Genomic DNA, 10,478 nt, shown 5'->3' with positions numbered 1-10,478 from the left:
AGGGAAAGATAATTATTTTTAATGGATTTCAAAATTCTTATGCCCTGGCGATTTCAGTCTGCAAATAGTAATCTCTCTCTTCTCTGCCTTCACTTTGACACTGATCCTTCTTTCTCAGTGTAGTGGGACCTGTGCCTTCCAGCGGGAGCCTCCGCACACAGGCACAGCAGACAAGACGATGCACAGTCACAACAGCAGCTGCAAATAACATTTTCAAAACGTTTCTTGTGCTCTTTTACTGAAATACTGAAATAACACTGTGGAGATGAAGAAAATCCACATATTCAGCCCATCAAGCATTAACTGAATGCAAACAGAGTTTGCCTGTGTACATTTTATTTTTTAAATGTCCCCCAAACTCTGCAAAAAACCCAGCTGCATTCAGAAACCACAAAGCTGTTTACTGCAAGGGTGTAGTATTAGACTGTGAAACACCACAATTCACAGTTATACAATCGTAATCTGTTTGGTTTATTACCTTTCTGACCTATAACCAAAGCTGAACATAATTTTAAAGTCAAGAACACCATCCATGCCACTTGTTTATTCAAAAGGGGCATAGCCCACATTCTGGTTACACTCTATTTTCTGTCAAGCTGTCAACAAACCTGCTCTTTCTGTTGCCACCAACGGGCATGAACACATCACCTCTGAACCCACCTCCTGCATTTGGAGCCAACAGGGTCATGACGGCTCCTATCTTACAAAAAGTCTGTGATCTGAAGGTCTTCCCGTGGGCACAAGTTCTCACTACTTCGTACTGTCATACTCACAGGCAGAGAGTTCAGAAAGTTTGGGCTTTGTTTTTGTTATGTTTGGATTGGTTTTTTTTCCAGCTGGTGATGCTATGGAGTCAATCCAAAATGGCTAACTTGTGAAAATAAATTGTGTTACCTCCAAAGACTAATCTAGCAGTACAAAGCACATATGCGTGCATACTTACACTCCCCCACACACACCTGCACAAGTATACACACACATTTACATGAGTAGATTAACTGCATCTAAAAATCAATTACTTATCTGTATGCACACGTGTTATTAAGATTTATGAAGATTGTGCATAGATTTAACCACAGGTTCTGCTTACATTCGTAAAAATTTGAATTAAACTATGGTCCTGATCCTCTTCATTCCTCTACTATTCACCTCCACATCATGAGCATATAATACTAATTTGTATAGGGTATATACAGGTGTTGGGGGAAGATGCATATAGATACATCTATATACGTGTCTGTATATGACCATCATGCATTATTTATAAAATGGGTTTATTACATATATAAACAGTAATTATTCTAAATATGCAATTATATATCCATATTTGTGTGTCTGTATAGATTTTTTTTGTCCTTAATGGAAAACTTGAACTGCAAGCAGCCATGTCAGAACTCAGATGGTTAACATTCGCTTCTTGCTGTTTTATTGCATATTACTGTGCGCTCCTGAGCAGCAGGAGCAGATTCAGGCAATTACAATCAAGTCAGGGCACACGCCGTGGCTGAGCAACACGATCATGATGAGGATACTGATGAGGCACTTATCGAAAACCCCACATCATCCACACTCATCAGCCACAACATGTCACCCCAAATGAGGCATCAGCTGCCTTCAAATGGCTCATTGCACACTGTTTACAGCTTTCTTTGGACCCACTTTTGATTTTGCGGTCAGGACTTAGTTCAAACAGCAGCTGACTGGCACTGGCAAGCCTGGGGATTCAGCAGAGCCGACTTCCCAGGAGTCAGGAGTGTTTTGACACGGAGCCTGACCGATGAAGAGGAAAGGTCCCAGCTCAGTCCCCCCAAATACCAGTCCCTCTGAGTGGGGTGGGAGGGAGATGTTCGTGAGTTATTTCAGAAAAGTCTGAAATCAGGTGAGGAGGGGCAGTGGGAGAGAGGGAAAAAGCAAGCAAACAAACAGTCTCTCAGCACTTTCTGCTATTTTTTATTTCCTGCCTCCACCTTAACAAGTGGCCGGCAACAGGAATTCAGGCCGAAACATTTTGAACCAGATCCTTGTAATTTCTGGGACCCCTTGAGCCACTTTGACAGTGGGGTCCTTAAAGTGGGGACATAAGTCATGGGTTCTCTATTCAAAACAGTCTTTGCATGGGAATTGCACTAAGCTTTTCCTGGGCTGCAAACCTTTCTCCATTACTTACTGGGATTCAGGAAGGATTCTTCCTCATTTCATTATTTCTGTAGAAAGCAAGCAAACAGGAAAGTATCAGCAAGGAAGGGTGAGAATACATGCATGGTTCTTGGGGATCAGCCCTCTGCTTGAGTACAGGACAGGGATCACAAAAAAAGGACTTAACTCCAAAACAGAGATACTGAGAGAGATTCCCTCCAGCCCAACTGATGGGCACTTGAAAGAGAAGCTTAGAGGCTCACTGGAGCAGGAAAGATGATGTCCAGACCCTTGCCTAAATCAAGTGTAGTGACAGCTCTGAGCCAGAGATTGGTTACTCCTGCAGAGTATCCCCCTGGGCTGAACTAGAGCTGAGATACTTCCTCCTGCCACCACTGCCTAGAAACAGGTATTTCCACAGCACAGATCAAAATTAATTTGACAAATGGAGATTTTTCTGATGAGGAAGCATAGAGTGTCACAAAGTCCCTGACACTCTGCCAAAGAGAGGTGAAAGGACTTTAGGGTGAATAGAAGTCTAGTCCTTGAACATCAGACATTAGCTGATGAAAACCTACACTAATCAATTAATGTCAGTTCCTACCGGTTTATGTGAAAAACTGGAAAAAAGGAAGTTGTACTACTTCACCACTCTTCCTCTTCTGTCTCATAGTATCTTATGAAATTAATTTATTAATTTATGACAGTGGCAGATTTCAAGATTCCCATATAATTGGCTTCTATGCCAATTAAAAACCTTATTTTACAAATGGACAAGCTTATGAACTGAAAGCTAAAGTTACTCACCCAATCTTACACAGCCAGCTCAGGCTCATGAAGTAAATTATTAGACAACACTTCCTCTTCTGATTTTTCCATGAAGATGTACATGTAAATAATAATAATAATAAAAATATATATATGGTTATAGTTATGGTTACTGTCTGCAGCCTGCACTGTCTGCTTCAACAGTTCTCAAATTCTAGAATGCAGCGTTTCCCCCAGATGCCAAATTGCAACAGCATATTGCATCATGAAAACATTTGAAGCAAAAATAGAGGATCCCTGCAGGTTTTCCTACATTTGTACGTACATCTGAGAGTTTTTTCCTTGCTGCTTTAATTTCTTAACTGTGTTGCACAATGCTTTTTCTCTTAGGCACAGATTCTGCATGCTGCTTATTAAGATTTTATTTATCATTGAAAAGAGGAAAAATATATTCCAAAAAGACAAAATAGATTCCAAAATAGATTGTCCCAGGAGAGACAGAATGTTTTTTTGTTTAGTTTTGTTTGTTTATTTTGTTGTGGTGGTGGTGGATTGTGTGTGTGTTGTGCGGGGGGTTGTAGGGTGGGGGTTTATGAAGATTGTGCATAGATTTAACCACAGGTTCTGCTTACATTCGTAAAAATTTGAATTAAACTATGGTCCTGATCCTCTTCATTCCTCTACTATTCACCTCCACATCATGAGCATATAATACTAATTTGTATAGGGTATATACAGGTGTTGGGGGAAGATGCATATAGATACATCTATATACGTGTCTGTATATGACCATCATGCATTATTTATAAAATGGGTTTATTACATATATAAACAGTAATTATTCTAAATATGCAATTATATATCCATATTTGTGTGTCTGTATAGATTTTTTTTGTCCTTAATGGAAAACTTGAACTGCAAGCAGCCATGTCAGAACTCAGATGGTTAACATTCGCTTCTTGCTGTTTTATTGCATATTACTGTGCGCTCCTGAGCAGCAGGAGCAGATTCAGGCAATTACAATCAAGTCAGGGCACACGCCGTGGCTGAGCAACACGATCATGATGAGGATACTGATGAGGCACTTATCGAAAACCCCACATCATCCACACTCATCAGCCACAACATGTCACCCCAAATGAGGCATCAGCTGCCTTCAAATGGCTCATTGCACACTGTTTACAGCTTTCTTTGGACCCACTTTTGATTTTGCGGTCAGGACTTAGTTCAAACAGCAGCTGACTGGCACTGGCAAGCCTGGGGATTCAGCAGAGCCGACTTCCCAGGAGTCAGGAGTGTTTTGACACGGAGCCTGACCGATGAAGAGGAAAGGTCCCAGCTCAGTCCCCCCAAATACCAGTCCCTCTGAGTGGGGTGGGAGGGAGATGTTCGTGAGTTATTTCAGAAAAGTCTGAAATCAGGTGAGGAGGGGCAGTGGGAGAGAGGGAAAAAGCAAGCAAACAAACAGTCTCTCAGCACTTTCTGCTATTTTTTATTTCCTGCCTCCACCTTAACAAGTGGCCGGCAACAGGAATTCAGGCCGAAACATTTTGAACCAGATCCTTGTAATTTCTGGGACCCCTTGAGCCACTTTGACAGTGGGGTCCTTAAAGTGGGGACATAAGTCATGGGTTCTCTATTCAAAACAGTCTTTGCATGGGAATTGCACTAAGCTTTTCCTGGGCTGCAAACCTTTCTCCATTACTTACTGGGATTCAGGAAGGATTCTTCCTCATTTCATTATTTCTGTAGAAAGCAAGCAAACAGGAAAGTATCAGCAAGGAAGGGTGAGAATACATGCATGGTTCTTGGGGATCAGCCCTCTGCTTGAGTACAGGACAGGGATCACAAAAAAAGGACTTAACTCCAAAACAGAGATACTGAGAGAGATTCCCTCCAGCCCAACTGATGGGCACTTGAAAGAGAAGCTTAGAGGCTCACTGGAGCAGGAAAGATGATGTCCAGACCCTTGCCTAAATCAAGTGTAGTGACAGCTCTGAGCCAGAGATTGGTTACTCCTGCAGAGTATCCCCCTGGGCTGAACTAGAGCTGAGATACTTCCTCCTGCCACCACTGCCTAGAAACAGGTATTTCCACAGCACAGATCAAAATTAATTTGTTTTGACAAATGGAGATTTTTCTGATGAGGAAGCATAGAGTGTCACAAAGTCCCTGACACTCTGCCAAAGAGAGGTGAAAGGACTTTAGGGTGAATAGAAGTCTAGTCCTTGAACATCAGACATTAGCTGATGAAAACCTACACTAATCAATTAATGTCAGTTCCTACCGGTTTATGTGAAAAACTGGAAAAAAGGAAGTTGTACTACTTCACCACTCTTCCTCTTCTGTCTCATAGTATCTTATGAAATTAATTTATTAATTTATGACAGTGGCAGATTTCAAGATTCCCATATAATTGGCTTCTATGCCAATTAAAAACCTTATTTTACAAATGGACAAGCTTATGAACTGAAAGCTAAAGTTACTCACCCAATCTTACACAGCCAGCTCAGGCTCATGAAGTAAATTATTAGACAACACTTCCTCTTCTGATTTTTCCATGAAGATGTACATGTAAATAATAATAATAATAAAAATATATATATGGTTATAGTTATGGTTACTGTCTGCAGCCTGCACTGTCTGCTTCAACAATTCTCAAATTCTAGAATGCAGCGTTTCCCCCAGATGCCAAATTGCAACAGCATATTGCATCATGAAAACATTTGAAGCAAAAATAGAGGATCCCTGCAGGTTTTCCTACATTTGTACGTACATCTGAGAGTTTTTTCCTTGCTGCTTTAATTTCTTAACTGTGTTGCACAATGCTTTTTCTCTTAGGCACAGATTCTGCATGCTGCTTATTAAGATTTTATTTATCATTGAAAAGAGGAAAAATATATTCCAAAAAGACAAAATAGATTCCAAAATAGATTGTCCCAGGAGAGACAGAATGTTTTTTTGTTTAGTTTTGTTTGTTTATTTTGTTGTGGTGGTGGGGGATTGTGTGTGTGTTGTGCGGGGGGGGAGGGTGGGGTGGGGAGGGGGCGTTGGTTGGTTGGTTGTTTTTGTACAATCCATTTATTAGTCTTATTTACTAAAACTTTCCCCAGCCCCGGGATAAAAATCATTCTGCACAAATCCTAATCCCATTAATTTCTTCAGAATATCTTAAATTTATTGTTAGGACTCCTGTCATGCTATCTTGTCTCTGGTGCTCAGCAGCAGAAGCAGGGGGAGGAGGTAAGGAGTGTGCATGCATTAGGATGGCACAGCATATAAACCCCTGAAAACTGCTTGGCCGAAATAAAATTGAGCTACTGGTGCACAGCGCTGCAAAGACACGGAACTCTGTGTGAATGATGCAAGATATGAACAGGAACACCGGTGGTAAAGCATCCTAATTACAAACCTGCGGTGCAGGCAGGATAATGGACAGAGTGGAGGCTCTGGTTGCTGTGTAAAAAGGAGTGGAAGTTTGCATTTTTGTGGCTGTATCTCGAACTGAAGTGTGTGTGTGTGTGAGAGAGAGAGAGTGAGTGTGTGTGTGTGTCTGTGTGTGTGCGTGTGTGTGTGTGTGTGAGAGAGAGAGAGAGTGAGAGTGTGTGTAAAGAACTGTTTTTGGGTCATCATCTTACGCTCTTTGTGATGCACATTCTAATTTAGGCAAAAGGGATGCATCTTTCAAATGCAGATCATGTTTGCATTAGAAGAGCAATGAGAACACTTGTCACTTTCAGAACATTTATGTGCTAGAAGTACTGTTAGCAGAAGAGCAGTTTAGATAAATTCAAGACTTTTTTTTGCTGATCACAAACATTAAGCTTCACACCTGAAACCCTCAACCCCCTGCTGTGCTCTAATCCTAGCACCATTCACCCTTAGAGACTCAAAGTGCTGTGCCACTGCTCTCAAACATTTGATTGCCCTTACTTTGAATGCCACCACCTGCAAAAATGCCTTTTTATTCCCTTTGAGCCTCTTGAGAAGGAAGTAAAAATGATAATTCATGACAAACATTAATTAATTGTTTACAAGATGATCTTTTCTTTTTCTAACTTCTGTTCAGCAGACATGTTGAGCTGCAAGACTCCACGCTTGATGCCAGAGCTTGTCAAGAGGTCTGCATTGTTGTTTATCACTCAGGCATAGGATAGACTGCAGGTCATTGTTTCTGCAGTTCAAGTAGGACTGTCTAGCTCTTGTTTGAAGAATGGAAGTGCCATGCATGAGTTCCCCAGTATAAAAGAACTACCGGTTCTAAGAAGGAACAGGGATTTAGCTTCTAATGCAGCGTAAATAAACATTTTTCACCATCTCTTGCTCCATGTGATTTTGGAAAGGTCAAGAGGTGCCATTACAGTATTTTAAAAGCCTCAAATTATGTTTAAATAACATATCACTAAACTCAGAGAAATCTTATCAGAATTTAAGAACCTATTGTCGCTGGTTTAGTTCTTGAATTCATCACCAGAGGAAGACGTATTTTGAAAGGAATGCACTGTTGTTAGGAAGGCTGAGATTCACTCAAAGCTTGGATTCAGCTTCTCCCCCAAGCTAAAGCATAAGCCCCCTCCCCCGACAAGGCAGACTTCATTTAACTGAGTCTTTAGAATAAAGAATTAATTCTACCAGAGATGTCACACCATGCTAATTACTGACCCTAGTATCCCAATGACTACAGGCTTACAGAGAGAAATACAATTACATTTACATCACCACGACCAAAACATTGAAACCTGGGCAGCAAAATTTATCTCCTCAAATTACACTTATGTAGCTAAAGGTGAACAAACAGGTTTACAGAGGTACTGAACTGTCACAACCCAGCTAAAATCATTAGAAATTGTGTTGAATGGCACCTTTGCAAATCAGACTTTTAATTTACACACATATTTAAAATATATATAAACATGTGTTTATTTACATACACATAAGCAGACATGCTTCAGACATGTCACTCTGTTCCTCTTCCAAGAAAAAATTCCAAGAACTAAACCACATCAAAAGTCTGGCAAAAAGGTAAAGAAAGTGGAAGGTCTTACTTGTGGGAAGCGTACAATAATACAGCCTCTTGCAGAACTCTGGTTTCCACATTCCAAATTAGGAGCCCTTAGATCACAGCTGTAAGGCTAAAAATCAATGCTATATTTTCTGATTTAATACCAGGAGTTGCACTTAACAGACACAGAGACTAATAAGGTATGCAGAAGGAGTAAGAGCAGGGCACAAAAAATTCAGGCCTTCATCTTGGCAACGATCCAGCACAATGATGTTTCAACCAGATTTGAAAAAAGAAAAAGAAAAAGAAAAAAAAAAAAGAAGAAAAAAAAAAGGAAAAAAAAAAAAGAAAAGGAAAAAAATCAATAACATCTGTGGTATAATGGTTAATTAAAGAAGCTCTTCAGCAGAGCTCAAGATGAGAGGCTCGGCCTGAAATTCAGACAGCTGAAGCTTGATTATCAGGAAAGAATGCTTTTTTAGCTATGAGTGGATAGGCCAAAAGCTGCAATGTGTGGAAATGGGAAGAAAATTGCTTTTATTTTAACTTTCTTTAAGTGATCAATACATGGTTTTCACCTGCATTAGGAGCTGTTTAGTGCAAAAGCCTCTTTCTATACATCTATATAAATATAAACCACTTTCTTTGGAATCTATAGATTTAAAAACATCAGCAAAAACTAGCACAGCAAAGATAGACAGGTTGGTTGCCTGCTCTTAATTCACAAATTCTCCACCTTCCTTCCTCACCCCCTGCCCCCCCGGCTGTGCCTAATGTACAAAACCCATCTCGTGACAGATGCCTCCAGCTATATTCTCTTATTTAGTTTAATTTTTAAGACCTGAACCTTTCAAGATTAAGCCTGAAAGAAATGATTCAAAGATTGACTATTAAAGCATAATATCTGCAGTAACCAGAAAATTCTACTGTCAACCTCTACACCGTCCTGTCCTGCTCTTTCTACCCTTTTATTTGTCACCTTTATAAAAAGTGTATATGAACAGATTTACAGCCAGACAGAACTGTCCTCATCCCTTGCATTACACAGCACAGTGGTTTCCTGCAGGTTGTCTTACCAGGGACAAGCTGCAACACACATAGAGGGGGAAAATAAAATAAAACTTTAAAAAATCCTGATTTAGAGATTTCAAATGACAGAAAATCCACTCCATCTCTTGGCAAGTTATTCTGAAAGTTAATTAGCATCACCATAAAGCTGCCTTATTTTTAGTCTGATTTTTTTCTACCTACTTGTGTCTTGGTCTGCAAAGTTCAAGAGCCCTGGGCTATCAGAAATCATCTCTCTGTAGAAATTACACTGTGGTCAAAGCTGCTCTTCATCATCTTCCAGATAAACTGGAAAAAATGGTACCTCTTTAATTTCTTGCCAAAGACAGACTTTCTTGCTACAGACAGATTTCCCAGATTTCTTCTGTAATTCTTTTCTGAACCTATTTCACTATGTCAGGGTCCTTTTCAAGAGCAGATAGACAAACACAAACTCCTCTTCCAGTACCAATCTCACTACTGCTTACTATTAGGGCTCTGGCTTCTACTTAGTTCTTCCTCATTGATCCCATCCAAACACTACTTGGTTGCCAACTCTCACACTGAGATGGCAATTCTATTTAGCCCAAGTTATTTCACTCTTTTTTTTCCAAAATGCATGTTCCTTCCTTAAAAATAAGAGCAGCATTCTTTTTTCCAAAATATGAAAATATCTTGTATTCATCCATGTTATAACAAATCTTGTTAGCAAGAGTAAAGCTTTGCAAATATAACAATCCTTTCATTCTGCAATGCTAAGTGAAACATTTCTCATTTATTGCAACTGTCAGGAACTGTATTTTCTATTTTCCATGAAATTAAAAAATGGCATTCAAACAGATGACAAATAGTTTTTAAGTTAGTCAGCAAATGAAGTTTCAGGCAGAAAAATTTTGCTGGGCAATTAAAATTATTTATTTTTTAAAATAAAACATTTTATTAATTTTAAAATTTAAAAATAATATTGCTTCTATTTACATATTGCTTCTTAAAACACACATAAAAATTGATTATCAAAACCTTTTCCAAAATCTTAAAACAAGTTGTTTCAACACTAGCACGGTGTTTCTTTTCTTGTGCTATGTGTCAACTCTCAAAAGCATTATTTTTTCCAGACTTTACAAATCTAGGGGAAAAAACATTGCTCATTAATAAGATTATAATAAATAAGATTAACTCACACTAATGAAAATCTAAGTAGGCAGGTCTTTCTTTTTAAACAGTAAGGTACAAAGTAGCAGGAGAAATAAAACCAGAAGTAAACTCAGACTTTTCAGGGCAGGGCCTCCAAAAGCAATCAGTATTGATTTACTTGTGCTTCCATTTAAATAAATGTTAGCTTTACCGCTGTCTTCAAAGGGAGCAGACCACAGTCAAGAGAGAGTGCAAAGTAAAATCCTGCCCCTTCAAACTTTCTGTCAGAATTCTTCAGATTGCTCTGGAGTTCAAGTGGAATTTTCCTCAGCAAGGAGCATACCCAGTGCAAAGATCTTTTATGTCATCAGTGCTGAAAAAATGAAAACAT

The sequence above is a fragment of the Chaetura pelagica genome, unplaced genomic scaffold (genome assembly GCF_000747805.2).
Source record: "Chaetura pelagica isolate M959 unplaced genomic scaffold, ChaPel_1.0 scaffold11, whole genome shotgun sequence".
In the NCBI taxonomy this organism is placed as follows: domain Eukaryota; kingdom Metazoa; phylum Chordata; class Aves; order Apodiformes; family Apodidae; genus Chaetura; species Chaetura pelagica.
The sequence above is the reverse complement of the archived record's forward strand: the minus strand, read 5'-3'. Positions refer to the sequence as shown.